Source organism: Taudactylus pleione, unplaced genomic scaffold, assembly GCF_031769625.1.
Source record: "Taudactylus pleione unplaced genomic scaffold, aTauple2 ptg000134l, whole genome shotgun sequence".
Taxonomy (NCBI): domain Eukaryota; kingdom Metazoa; phylum Chordata; class Amphibia; order Anura; family Myobatrachidae; genus Taudactylus; species Taudactylus pleione.
In genome coordinates this window covers 4,920,708-4,934,990 of record NW_028284536.1, presented here as the reverse complement: position 1 = coordinate 4,934,990, position 14,283 = coordinate 4,920,708, and the positions used below count along the sequence as shown (strand labels likewise).

The window sequence follows — 14,283 nt, the reverse complement described above, 5'->3', positions numbered from 1 at the left end:
AAAAAAGTCAAAATAGCAATCCCAATTTTAGATTTGATAAATGAAAATAGCACATAGCAGAGGATGGTTTCGATCCATCGACCTCTGGGTTATGGGCCCAGCAAGCTTCCGCTGCGCCACTCTGCTGCTCATGGAAGTGCTTAGAACTCAAGAAGGGTTGATTCATCTCAAGAACATGGCAATGTGTTCCTTTTAATTAACGAAAAATCCTAAAATAACTGTCCAGATTAGAGACTTTATAAACTTTGGCAAGGAAACTTTCCAGATCAATCTTTCTTTGCAGTTGTTTGTTTATGTCTCATATAGGGTCTCTGTGGCGCAATTGGTTAGCGTGTTCGGCTGTTAACCGGAAAGTTGGTGGTTCAATACCACCCAGGGACGAGAATCTTCTATTAGTCAAATTTTGGGGAATTTTAGGTAGAGAAGTCAACATGTCTAACTACCTATTTTATGGTAGGGTTCAAGACTTTCTCTGAAACAATTATCTCTAAAGTGAGTTTAATTTGATTTAAGCCAATTTATTCAACAATTAGAAAATACCTGAAGGTTAATGTTGTTCCTGGTGATATCTAATCAGCAGAATGCAACCTAGCAGCATTTTTAAGTGAAAGCCTGTGTTATGTTATAACCAGGTGTTATCTTATCAGTACAAAGGTAAGGAATTAAGAAAAACTTTTTGAAGTTTGAAGATTTTTCTTACAAAATCATTGTCTTTTTGCATCACCAAAGTGTAAGCTGGAAAGATGATTTTGATAAATTACTTGTTAGAACACCTGATTTGCTCTTCTGGAGTCAATGTAGTTTGTTTTTCTCAATAACCATAGAAGTAATAGGGTAAAGTAAAGACATTATGTGCATTTTTTGCTACAGCACTTCTGTCAAAATACGAATTAAATGAGTTAAGATGATAATGGATTTTCTACTACAAGCAAAGACCAAAAAAGTCAAAATAGCAATCCCAATTTTAGATTTGATTAATGAAAATAGCACATAGCAGAGGATGGTTTCGATCCATCGACCTCTGGGTTATGGGCCCAGCAAGCTTCCGCTGCGCCACTCTGCTGCTCATGGAAGTGCTTAGAACTCAAGAAGGGTTGATTCATCTCAAGAACATGGCAATGTGTTCCTTTTAATTAACGAAAAATCCTAAAATAACTGTCCAGATTAGAGACTTTATAAACTTTGGCAAGGAAACTTTCCAGATCAATCTTTCTTAGGTGTTGTTTGTTTATGTATCACATAGGGTCTCTGTGGCGCAATTGGTTAGCGCGTTCGGCTGTTAACCGGAAGGTTGGTGGTTCAATCCCACCCAGGGACGAGAATCTTCTATTAGTCAAATTTTGGGGAATTTTAGGTAGAGAAGTCAACATGTCAAACTACCTTTTTTATGGTAGGGTTCAAGACTTTCTCTGAAACAATTATCTCTAAAGTGAGTTTAATTTGATTTAAGCCAATTTATTCAACATTTAGAAAATACCTGAAGGTTAATGTTGTTCCTGGTGATATCTAATCAGCAGAATGCAACCTAGCAGCATTTTTAAGTGAAAGCCTGTGTTATGTTAAAACCAGGTCTTATCTTATCAGTACAAAGGTAAGGAATTAAGAAAAACTTTTTGAAGTTTGAAGATTTTTCTTACAAAATCATTGTCTTATTGCATCACCAAAGTGTAAGCTGGAAAGATGATTTTGATAAATTACTTGTTAGAACACCTGATTTGCTCTTCTGGAGTCAATGTAGTTTGTTTTTCTCAATAACCATAGAAGTAATAGGGTAAAGTAAAGACATTAAGTGGATTTTTTGCTACAGCACTTCTGTCAAAATATGATTAAAATGAGTTAAGATGATAATGGATTTTCTACTAAAAGCAAAGACCAAAAAAGTCAAAATAGCAATCCCATTTTTAGATTTGATAAATGAAAATAGCACATAGCAGAGGATGGTTTCGATCCATCGACCTCTGGGTTATGGGCCCAGCACACTTCCGCTGTGCCACTCTGCTGCTCATGGAAGTGCTTAGAACTCAAGAAGGGTTGATTCATCACAAGAACATGGCAATGTGTTCCTTTTAATTAACGAAAAATCCTAAAATAACTATCCAGATTAGAGACTTTATAAACTTTGGCAAGGAAACGTTCCAGATCAATGTTTCTTAGCTGCTGTTTGTTTATGTCTCATATAGGGTTTCTGTGGCGCAATTGGTTAGCGCGTTCGGCTGTTAACTGGAATGTTGGTGGTTCAATCCCACCCAGGGACGAGAATATTCTATTAATCAAGTTTTGGGGATTTTTAGGTAGAGAAGTCAACATGTCAAACTACCTATTTTAAGGAAGGGTTCAAGACTTTCTCTGAAACAATTATCTCTAAAGTGAGTTTAATTTGATTTAAGCCAATTTATTCAACATTTACAAAATACCTGAAGTTTAATGTTGTTCCTGGTGATATCTAATCAGCAGAATGCAACCTAGCAGCATTTTTAAGTGAAAGCCTGTGTTATGTTATAACCAGGTGTTATCTTATCAGTACAAAGGTAAGGAATTAAGAAAAACTTTTTGAAGTTTGAAGATTTTTCTTACAAAATCATTGTCTTATTGCATCACCAAAGTGTAAGCTGGAAAGATGATTTTGATAAATTACTTGTTAGAACACCTGATTTGCTCTTCTGGAGTCAATGTAGTTTGTTTTTCTCAATAACCATAGAAGTAATAGGGTAAAGTAAAGACATTAAGTGGATTTTTTGCTACAGCACTTCTGTCAAAATATGATTAAAATGAGTTAAGATGATAATGGATTTTCTACTAAAAGCAAAGACCAAAAAAGTCAAAATAGCAATCCCAATTTTAGATTTGATAAATCAAAATAGCACATAGCAGAGGATGGTTTTGATCCATCGACCTCTGGGTTTATGGGCCCAGCACGCTTCTGCTGCGCCACTCTGCTGCTCATGGAAGTGCTTAGAACTCAAGAAGGGTTGATTCATCACAAGAACATGGCAATGTGTTCCATTTAATTAATGAAAAATCCTAAAATAACTGTCCAGATTAGAGACTTTATAAACTTTGGCAAGGAAACTTTCCAGATCAATCTTTCTTTGCAGTTGTTTGTTTTTGTCTCATATAGGGTCTCTGTGGCGCAATTGGTTAGCGTGTTTGGCTGTTAACCGGAAAGTTGGTGGTTCAATACCACCCAGGGACGAGAATTTTCTATTAGTCAAATTTTGGGGAATTTTAGGTAGCGAAGTCAACATGTCTAACTACCTATTTTATGGTAGGGTTCAAGACTTTCTCTGAAACAATTATCTCTAAAGTGAGTTTAATTTGATTTAAGCCAATTTATTCAACAATTAGAAAATACCTGAAGGTTAATGTTGTTCCTGGTGATATCTAATCAGCAGAATGCAACCTAGCAGCATTTTTAAGTGAAAGCCTGTGTTATGTTATAACCAGGTGTTATCTTATCAGTACAACGGTAAGGAATTAAGAAAAATTTTTTGAAGTTTGAAGATTTTTCTTACAAAATCATTGTCTTTTTGCATCACAAAAGTGTAAGCTGGAAAGATGATTTTGATAAATTACTTGTTAGAACACCTGATTTGCTCTTCTGGAGTCAATGTAGTTTGTTTTTCTCAATAACCATAGAAGTAATAGGGTAAAGTAAAGACATTATGTGCATTTTTGCTACAGCACTTCTGTCAAAATACGAATTAAATGAGTTAAGATGATAATGGATTTTCTACTACAAGCAAAGACCAAAAAAGTCAAAATAGCAATCCCAATTTTAGATTTGATAAATGAAAATAGCACATAGCAGAGGATGGTTTCGATCCATCGACCTCTGGGTTATGGGCCCAGCAAGCTTCCGCTGCGCCACTCTGCTGCTCATGGAAGTGCTTAGAACTCAAGAAGGGTTGATTCATCTCAAGAACATGGCAATGTGTTCCTTTTAATTAACGAAAAATCCTAAAATAACTGTCCAGATTAGAGACTTTATAAACTTTGGCAAGGAAACTTTCCAGATCAATCTTTCTTTGCAGTTGTTTGTTTATGTCTCATATAGGGTCTCTTTGGCGCAATTGGTTAGCGTGTTCGGCTGTTAACCGGAAAGTTGGTGGTTCAATCCCACCCAGGGACGAGAATCTTCTATTAGTCAAATTTTGGGGAATTTTAGGTAGAGAAGTCAACATGTCAAACTACCTTTTTTATGGTAGGGTTCAAGACTTTCTCTGAAACAATTATCTCTAAAGTGAGTTTAATTTGATTTAAGCCAATTTATTCAACATTTAGAAAATACCTGAAGGTTAATGTTGTTCCTGGTGATATCTAATCAGCAGAATGCAACCTAGCAGCATTTTTAAGTGAAAGCCTGTGTTATGTTAAAACCAGGTCTTATCTTATCAGTACAAAGGTAAGGAATTAAGAAAAACTTTTTGAAGTTTGAAGATTTTTCTTACAAAATCATTGTCTTATTGCATCACCAAAGTGTAAGCTGGAAAGATGATTTTGATAAATTACTTGTTAGAACACCTGATTTGCTCTTCTGGAGTCAATGTAGTTTGTTTTTCTCAATAACCATAGAAGTAATAGGGTAAAGTAAAGACATTAAGTGGATTTTTTGCTACAGCACTTCTGTCAAAATATGATTAAAATGAGTTAAGATGATAATGGATTTTCTACTAAAAGCAAAGACCAAAAAAGTCAAAATAGCAATCCCATTTTTAGATTTGATAAATGAAAATAGCACATAGCAGAGGATGGTTTCGATCCATCGACCTCTGGGTTATGGGCCCAGCACACTTCCGCTGTGCCACTCTGCTGCTCATGGAAGTGCTTAGAACTCAAGAAGGGTTGATTCATCACAAGAACATGGCAATGTGTTCCATTTAATTAACGAAAAATCCTAAAATAACTGTCCAGATTAGAGACTTTATAAACTTTGGCAAGGAAACTTTCCAGATCAATCTTTCTTAGGTGTTGTTTGTTTATGTATCACATAGGGTCTCTGTGGCGCAATTGGTTAGCGCGTTCGGCTGTTAACCGGAAGGTTGGTGGTTCAATCCCACCCAGGGACGAGAATCTTCTATTAGTCAAATTTTGGGGAATTTTAGGTAGAGAAGTCAACATGTCAAACTACCTTTTTTATGGTAGGGTTCAAGACTTTCTCTGAAACAATTATCTCTAAAGTGAGTTTAATTTGATTTAAGCCAATTTATTCAACATTTAGAAAATACCTGAAGGTTAATGTTGTTCCTGGTGATATCTAATCAGCAGAATGCAACCTAGCAGCATTTTTAAGTGAAAGCCTGTGTTATGTTAAAACCAGGTCTTATCTTATCAGTACAAAGGTAAGGAATTAAGAAAAACTTTTTGAAGTTTGAAGATTTTTCTTACAAAATCATTGTCTTATTGCATCACCAAAGTATAAGCTGGAAAGATGATTTTGATAAATTACTTGTTAGAACACCTGATTTGCTCTTCTGGAGTCAATGTAGTTTGTTTTTCTCAATAACCATAGAAGTAATAGGGTAAAGTAAAGACATTAAGTGGATTTTTTGCTACAGCACTTCTGTCAAAATATGATTAAAATGAGTTAAGATGATAATGGATTTTCTACTAAAAGCAAAGACCAAAAAAGTCAAAATAGCAATCCCATTTTTAGATTTGATAAATGAAAATAGCACATAGCAGAGGATGGTTTCGATCCATCGACCTCTGGGTTATGGGCCCAGCACACTTCCGCTGTGCCACTCTGCTGCTCATGGAAGTGCTTAGAACTCAAGAAGGGTTGATTCATCACAAGAACATGGCAATGTGTTCCTTTTAATTAACGAAAAATCCTAAAATAACTATCCAGATTAGAGACTTTATAAACTTTGGCAAGGAAACATTCCAGATCAATGTTTCTTAGCTGCTGTTTGTTTATGTCTCATATAGGGTTTCTGTGGCGCAATTGGTTAGCGCGTTCGGCTGTTAACTGGAATGTTGGTGGTTCAATCCCACCCAGGGACGAGAATATTCTATTAATCAAGTTTTGGGGATTTTTAGGTAGAGAAGTCAACATGTCAAACTACCTATTTTAAGGAAGGGTTCAAGACTTTCTCTGAAACAATTATCTCTAAAGTGAGTTTAATTTGATTTAAGCCAATTTATTCAACATTTAGAAAATACCTGAAGGTTAATGTTGTTCCTGGTGATATCTAATCAGCAGAATGCAACCTAGCAGCATTTTTAAGTGAAAGCCTGTGTTATGTTAAAACCAGGTCTTATCTTATCAGTACAAAGGTAAGGAATTAAGAAAAACTTTTTGAAGTTTGAAGATTTTTCTTACAAAATCATTGTCTTATTGCATCACCAAAGTGTAAGCTGGAAAGATGATTTTGATAAATTACTTGTTAGAACACCTGATTTGCTCTTCTGGAGTCAATGTAGTTTGTTTTTCTCAATAACCATAGAAGTAATAGGGTAAAGTAAAGACATTAAGTGGATTTTTTGCTACAGCACTTCTGTCAAAATATGATTAAAATGAGTTAAGATGATAATGGATTTTCTACTAAAAGCAAAGACCAAAAAAGTCAAAATAGCAATCCCATTTTTAGATTTGATAAATGAAAATAGCACATAGCAGAGGATGGTTTCGATCCATCGACCTCTGGGTTATGGGCCCAGCACACTTCCGCTGTGCCACTCTGCTGCTCATGGAAGTGCTTAGAACTCAAGAAGGGTTGATTCATCACAAGAACATGGCAATGTGTTCCTTTTAATTAACGAAAAATCCTAAAATAACTATCCAGATTAGAGACTTTATAAACTTTGGCAAGGAAACGTTCCAGATCAATGTTTCTTAGCTGCTGTTTGTTTATGTCTCATATAGGGTTTCTGTGGCGCAATTGGTTAGCGCGTTCGGCTGTTAACTGGAATGTTGGTGGTTCAATCCCACCCAGGGACGAGAATATTCTATTAATCAAGTTTTGGGGATTTTTAGGTAGAGAAGTCAACATGTCAAACTACCTATTTTAAGGAAGGGTTCAAGACTTTCTCTGAAACAATTATCTCTAAAGTGAGTTTAATTTGATTTAAGCCAATTTATTCAACATTTACAAAATACCTGAAGGTTAATGTTGTTCCTGGTGATATCTAATCAGCAGAATGCAACCTAGCAGCATTTTTAAGTGAAAGCCTGTGTTATGTTATAACCAGGTGTTATCTTATCAGTACAAAGGTAAGGAATTAAGAAAAACTTTTTGAAGTTTGAAGATTTTTCTTACAAAATCATTGTCTTATTGCATCACCAAAGTGTAAGCTGGAAAGATGATTTTGATAAATTACTTGTTAGAACACCTGATTTGCTCTTCTGGAGTCAATGTAGTTTGTTTTTCTCAATAACCATAGAAGTAATAGGGTAAAGTAAAGACATTAAGTGGATTTTTTGCTACAGCACTTCTGTCAAAATATGATTAAAATGAGTTAAGATGATAATGGATTTTCTACTAAAAGCAAAGACCAAAAAAGTCAAAATAGCAATCCCAATTTTAGATTTGATAAATCAAAATAGCACATAGCAGAGGATGGTTTTGATCCATCGACCTCTGGGTTATGGGCCCAGCACGCTTCTGCTGCGCCACTCTGCTGCTCATGGAAGTGCTTAAAACTCAAGAAGGGTTGATTCATCACAAGAACATGGCAATGTGTTCCATTTAATTAACGAAAAATCCTAAAATAACTGTCCAGATTAGAGACTTTATAAACTTTGGCATGGAAACTTTCCAGATCAATCTTTCTTTGCAGTTGATTGTTTTTGTCTCATATAGAGTCTCTGTGGCGCAATTGGTTAGCGTGTTCGGCTGTTAACCGGAAAGTTGGTGGTTCAATACCACCCAGGGACGAGAATTTTCTATTAGTCAAATTTTGGGGAATTTTAGGTAGCGAAGTCAACATGTCTAACTACCTATTTTATGGTAGGGTTCAAGACTTTCTCTGAAACAATTATCTCTAAAGTGAGTTTAATTTGATTTAAGCCAATTTATTCAACAATTAGAAAATACCTGAAGATAATGTTGTTCCTGGTGATATCTAATCAGCAGAATGCAACCTAGCAGCATTTTTAAGTGAAAGCCTGTGTTATGTTATAACCAGGTGTTATCTTATCAGTACAAAGGTAAGGAATTAAGAAAAACTTTTTGAAGTTTGAAGATTTTTCTTACAAAATCATTGTCTTTTTGCATCACCAAAGTGTAAGCTGGAAAGATGATTTTGATAAATTACTTGTTAGAACACCTGATTTGCTCTTCTGGAGTCAATGTAGTTTGTTTTTCTCAATAACCATAGAAGTAATAGGGTAAAGTAAAGACATTATGTGCATTTTTTGCTACAGCACTTCTGTCAAAATACGAATTAAATGAGTTAAGATGATAATGGATTTTCTACTACAAGCAAAGACCAAAAAAGTCAAAAATAGCAATCCCAATTTTAGATTTGATAAATGAAAATAGCACATAGCAGAGGATGGTTTCGATCCATCGACCTCTGGGTTATGGGCCCAGCAAGCTTCTGCTGCGCCACTCTGCTGCTCATGGAAATGCTTAGAACTCAAGAAGGGTTGATTCATCACAAGAACAAGGCAATGTGTTCCTTTTAATTAGCGAAAAATCCTAAAATAACTGTCCAGATTAGAGACTTTATAAACTTTGGCAAGGAAACTTTCCAGATCAATGTTTCTTAGCTGTTGTTAGTTTATGTCTCACATAGGGTCTCTGTGGCGCAATTGGTTAGCGCGTTCGGCTGTTAACCGGAAGGTTGGTGGTTCAATCCCACCCAGGGACGAGAATCTTCTATTAGTCAAATTTTGGGGAATTTTAGGTAGAGAAGTCAACATGTCTAACTACCTTTTTTATGGTAGGGTTCAAGACTTTCTCTGAAACAATTATCTCTAAAGTGAGTTTAATTTGATTTAAGCCAATTTATTCAACAATTAGAAAATACCTGAAGGTTAATGTTGTTCCTGGTGATATCTAATCAGCAGAATGCAACCTAGCAGCATTTTTAAGTGAAAGCCTGTGTTATGTTATAACCAGGTGTTATCTTATCAGTACAAAGGTAAGGAATTAAGAAAAACTTTTTGAAGTTTGAAGATTTTTCTTACAAAATCATTGTCTTTTTGCATCACCAAAGTGTAAGCTGGAAAGATGATTTTGATAAATTACTTGTTAGAACACCTGATTTGCTCTTCTGGAGTCAATGTAGTTTGTTTTTCTCAATAACCATAGAAGTAATAGGGTAAAGTAAAGACATTATGTGCATTTTTTGCTACAGCACTTCTGTCAAAATACGAATTAAATGAGTTAAGATGATAATGGATTTTCTACTACAAGCAAAGACCAAAAAAGTCAAAATAGCAATCCCAATTTTAGATTTGATAAATGAAAATAGCACATAGCAGAGGATGGTTTCGATCCATCGACCTCTGAGTTATGGGCCCAGCAAGCTTCCGCTGCACCACTCTGCTGCTCATGGAAATGCTTAGAACTCAAGAAGGGTTGATTCATCACAAGAACAAGGCAATGTGTTCCTTTTAATTAGCGAAAAATCCTAAAATAACTGTCCAGATTAGAGACTTTATAAACTTTGGCAAGGAAACTTTCCGGATCAATGTTTCTTAGCTGTTGTTAGTTTATGTCTCAGATAGGGTCTCTGTGGCGCAATTGATTAGCGCGTTCGGCTGTTAACTGGAATGTTGGTGGTTCAATCCCACCCAGGGACGAGAATATTCTATTAATCAAGTTTTGGGAATTTTTAGTTAGAGAAGTCAACATGTCAAACTACCTATTTTAAGGAAGGGTTCAAGACTTTCTCTGAAACAATTATCTCTAAAGTGAGTTTAATTTGATTTAAGCCAATTTATTCAACAATTAGAAAATACCTGAAGGTTAATGTTGTTCCTGGTGATATCTAATCAGCAGAATGCAACCTAGCAGCATTTTTAAGTGAAATCCTGTGTTATGTTATAACCAGGTATGATCTTATCAGTACAAAGGTAAGGAATTAAGAAAAACTTTTTGAAGTTTGAAGATTTTTCTTACAAAATCATTGTCTTTTGCATCACCAAAGTGTAAGCTGGAAAGATGATTTTGATAAATTACTTGTTAGAACACCTGATTTGCTCTTCTGGAGTCAATGTAGTTTGTTTTTCTCAATAACCATAGAAGTAATAGGGTAAAGTAAAGACATTATGTGCATTTTTTGCTACAGCACTTCTGTCAAAATACGAATTAAATGAGTTAAGATGATAATGGATTTTCTACTACAAGCAAAGACCAAAAAAGTCAAAATAGCAATCCCAATTTTAGATTTGATAAATGAAAATAGCACATAGCAGAGGATGGTTTCGATCCATCGACCTCTGGGTTATGGGCCCAGCAAGCTTCCGCTGCGCCACTCTGCTGCTCATGGAAGTGCTTAGAACTCAAGAAGGGTTGATTCATCTCAAGAACATGGCAATGTGTTCCTTTTAATTAACGAAAAATCCTAAAATAACTGTCCAGATTAGAGACTTTATAAACTTTGGCAAGGAAACTTTCCAGATCAATCTTTCTTTGCAGTTGTTTGTTTATGTCTCATATAGGGTTTCTGTGGCGCAATTGGTTAGCGCGTTCGGCTGTTAACTGGAATGTTGGTGGTTCAATCCCACCCAGGGACGAGAATATTCTATTAATCAAGTTTTGGGGATTTTTAGGTAGAGAAGTCAACATGTCAAACTACCTATTTTAAGGAAGGGTTCAAGACTTTCTCTGAAACAATTATCTCTAAAGTGAGTTTAATTTGATTTAAGCCAATTTATTCAACATTTAGAAAATACCTGAAGGTTAGTGTTGTTCCTGGTGATATCTAATCAGCAGAATGCAACCTAGCAGCATTTTTAAGTGAAAGCCTGTGTTATGTTAAAACCAGGTCTTATCTTATCAGTACAAAGGTAAGGAATTAAGAAAAACTTTTTGAAGTTTGAAGATTTTTCTTACAAAATCATTGTCTTATTGCATCACCAAAGTGTAAGCTGGAAAGATGATTTTGATAAATTACTTGTTAGAACACCTGATTTGCTCTTCTGGAGTCAATGTAGTTTGTTTTTCTCAATAACCATAGAAGTAATAGGGTAAAGTAAAGACATTAAGTGGATTTTTTGCTACAGCACTTCTGTCAAAATATGATTAAAATGAGTTAAGATGATAATGGATTTTCTACTAAAAGCAAAGACCAAAAAAGTCAAAATAGCAATCCCATTTTTAGATTTGATAAATGAAAATAGCACATAGCAGAGGATGGTTTCGATCCATCGACCTCTGGGTTATGGGCCCAGCACACTTCCGCTGTGCCACTCTGCTGCTCATGGAAGTGCTTAGAACTCAAGAAGGGTTGATTCATCACAAGAACATGGCAATGTGTTCCTTTTAATTAACGAAAAATCCTAAAATAACTATCCAGATTAGAGACTTTATAAACTTTGGCAAGGAAACGTTCCAGATCAATGTTTCTTAGCTGCTGTTTGTTTATGTCTCATATAGGGTTTCTGTGGCGCAATTGGTTAGCGCGTTCGGCTGTTAACTGGAATGTTGGTGGTTCAATCCCACCCAGGGACGAGAATATTCTATTAATCAAGTTTTGGGGATTTTTAGGTAGAGAAGTCAACATGTCAAACTACCTATTTTAAGGAAGGGTTCAAGACTTTCTCTGAAACAATTATCTCTAAAGTGAGTTTAATTTGATTTAAGCCAATTTATTCAACATTTACAAAATACCTGAAGGTTAATGTTGTTCCTGGTGATATCTAATCAGCAGAATGCAACCTAGCAGCATTTTTAAGTGAAAGCCTGTGTTATGTTATAACCAGGTGTTATCTTATCAGTACAAAGGTAAGGAATTAAGAAAAACTTTTTGAAGTTTGAAGATTTTTCTTACAAAATCATTGTCTTATTGCATCACCAAAGTGTAAGCTGGAAAGATGATTTTGATAAATTACTTGTTAGAACACCTGATTTGCTCTTCTGGAGTCAATGTAGTTTGTTTTTCTCAATAACCATAGAAGTAATAGGGTAAAGTAAAGACATTAAGTGGATTTTTTGCTACAGCACTTCTGTCAAAATATGATTAAAATGAGTTAAGATGATAATGGATTTTCTACTAAAAGCAAAGACCAAAAAAGTCAAAATAGCAATCCCAATTTTAGATTTGATAAATCAAAATAGCACATAGCAGAGGATGGTTTTGATCCATCGACCTCTGGGTTATGGGCCCAGCACGCTTCTGCTGCGCCACTCTGCTGCTCATGGAAGTGCTTAGAACTCAAGAAGGGTTGATTCATCACAAGAACATGGCAATGTGTTCCATTTAATTAACGAAAAATCCTAAAATAACTGTCCAGATTAGAGACTTTATAAACTTTGGCAAGGAAACTTTCCAGATCAATCTTTCTTTGCAGTTGTTTGTTTTTGTCTCATATAGAGTCTCTGTGGCGCAATTGGTTAGTGCGTTCGGCTGTTAACTGGAATGTTGGTGGTTCAATCCCACCCAGGGACGAGAATATTCTATTAATCAAGTTTTGGGGATTTTTAGGTAGAGAAGTCAACATGTCAAACTACCTATTTTAAGGAAGGGTTCAAGACTTTCTCTGAAACAATTATCTCTAAAGTGAGTTTAATTTGATTTAAGCCAATATATTCAACATTTACAAAATACCTGAAGGTTAATGTTGTTCCTGGTGATATCTAATCAGCAGAATGCAACCTAGCAGCATTTTTAAGTGAAAGCCTGTGTTATGTTATAACCAGGTGTTATCTTATCAGTACAAAGGTAAGGAATTAAGAAAAACTTTTTGAAGTTTGAAGATTTTTCTTACAAAATCATTGTCTTATTGCATCACCAAAGTGTAAGCTGGAAAGATGATTTTGATAAATTACTTGTTAGAACACCTGATTTGCTCTTCTGGAGTCAATGTAGTTTGTTTTTCTCAATAACCATAGAAGTAATAGGGTAAAGTAAAGACATTAAGTGGATTTTTTGCTACAGCACTTCTGTCAAAATATGATTAAAATGAGTTAAGATGATAATGGATTTTCTACTAAAAGCAAAGACCAAAAAAGTCAAAATAGCAATCCCAATTTTAGATTTGATAAATCAAAATAGCACATAGCAGAGGATGGTTTTGATCCATCGACCTCTGGGTTATGGGCCCAGCACGCTTCTGCTGCGCCACTCTGCTGCTCATGGAAGTGCTTAAAACTCAAGAAGGGTTGATTCATCACAAGAACATGGCAATGTGTTCCATTTAATTAACGAAAAATCCTAAAATAACTGTCCAGATTAGAGACTTTATAAACTTTGGCATGGAAACTTTCCAGATCAATCTTTCTTTGCAGTTGATTGTTTTTGTCTCATATAGAGTCTCTGTGGCGCAATTGGTTAGCGTGTTCGGCTGTTAACCGGAAAGTTGGTGGTTCAATACCACCCAGGGACGAGAATTTTCTATTAGTCAAATTTTGGGGAATTTTAGGTAGCGAAGTCAACATGTCTAACTACCTATTTTATGGTAGGGTTCAAGACTTTCTCTGAAACAATTATCTCTAAAGTGAGTTTAATTTGATTTAAGCCAATTTATTCAACAATTAGAAAATACCTGAAGATAATGTTGTTCCTGGTGATATCTAATCAGCAGAATGCAACCTAGCAGCATTTTTAAGTGAAAGCCTGTGTTATGTTATAACCAGGTGTTATCTTATCAGTACAAAGGTAAGGAATTAAGAAAAACTTTTTGAAGTTTGAAGATTTTTCTTACAAAATCATTGTCTTTTTGCATCACCAAAGTGTAAGCTGGAAAGATGATTTTGATAAATTACTTGTTAGAACACCTGATTTGCTCTTCTGGAGTCAATGTAGTTTGTTTTTCTCAATAACCATAGAAGTAATAGGGTAAAGTAAAGACATTATGTGCATTTTTTGCTACAGCACTTCTGTCAAAATACGAATTAAATGAGTTAAGATGATAATGGATTTTCTACTACAAGCAAAGACCAAAAAAGTCAAAAATAGCAATCCCAATTTTAGATTTGATAAATGAAAATAGCACATAGCAGAGGATGGTTTCGATCCATCGACCTCTGGGTTATGGGCCCAGCAAGCTTCTGCTGCGCCACTCTGCTGCTCATGGAAATGCTTAGAACTCAAGAAGGGTTGATTCATCACAAGAACAAGGCAATGTGTTCCTTTTAATTAGCGAAAAATCCTAAAATAACTGTCCAGATT

General features: G+C 35.3%; 3 non-coding genes across 3 annotated transcripts; all 3 read left to right on the top strand.

The window, feature by feature from the left end:
- Positions 1–1,244: 1,244 nt before the first annotated feature.
- TRNAN-GUU (transfer RNA asparagine (anticodon GUU)) lies at positions 1,245–1,318 on the top strand. The gene has a single exon. It is a non-coding gene; the product is annotated as a tRNA-Asn (tRNA).
- A 3,674-nt stretch (positions 1,319–4,992) lies between these two features.
- Positions 4,993–5,066, top strand: TRNAN-GUU (transfer RNA asparagine (anticodon GUU)). Its single transcript has one exon. It is a non-coding gene; the product is annotated as a tRNA-Asn (tRNA).
- Positions 5,067–8,740: 3,674 nt separating this feature from the next.
- TRNAN-GUU (transfer RNA asparagine (anticodon GUU)) lies at positions 8,741–8,814 on the top strand. Its single transcript has one exon. It is a non-coding gene; the product is annotated as a tRNA-Asn (tRNA).
- Positions 8,815–14,283: the final 5,469 nt, after the last annotated feature.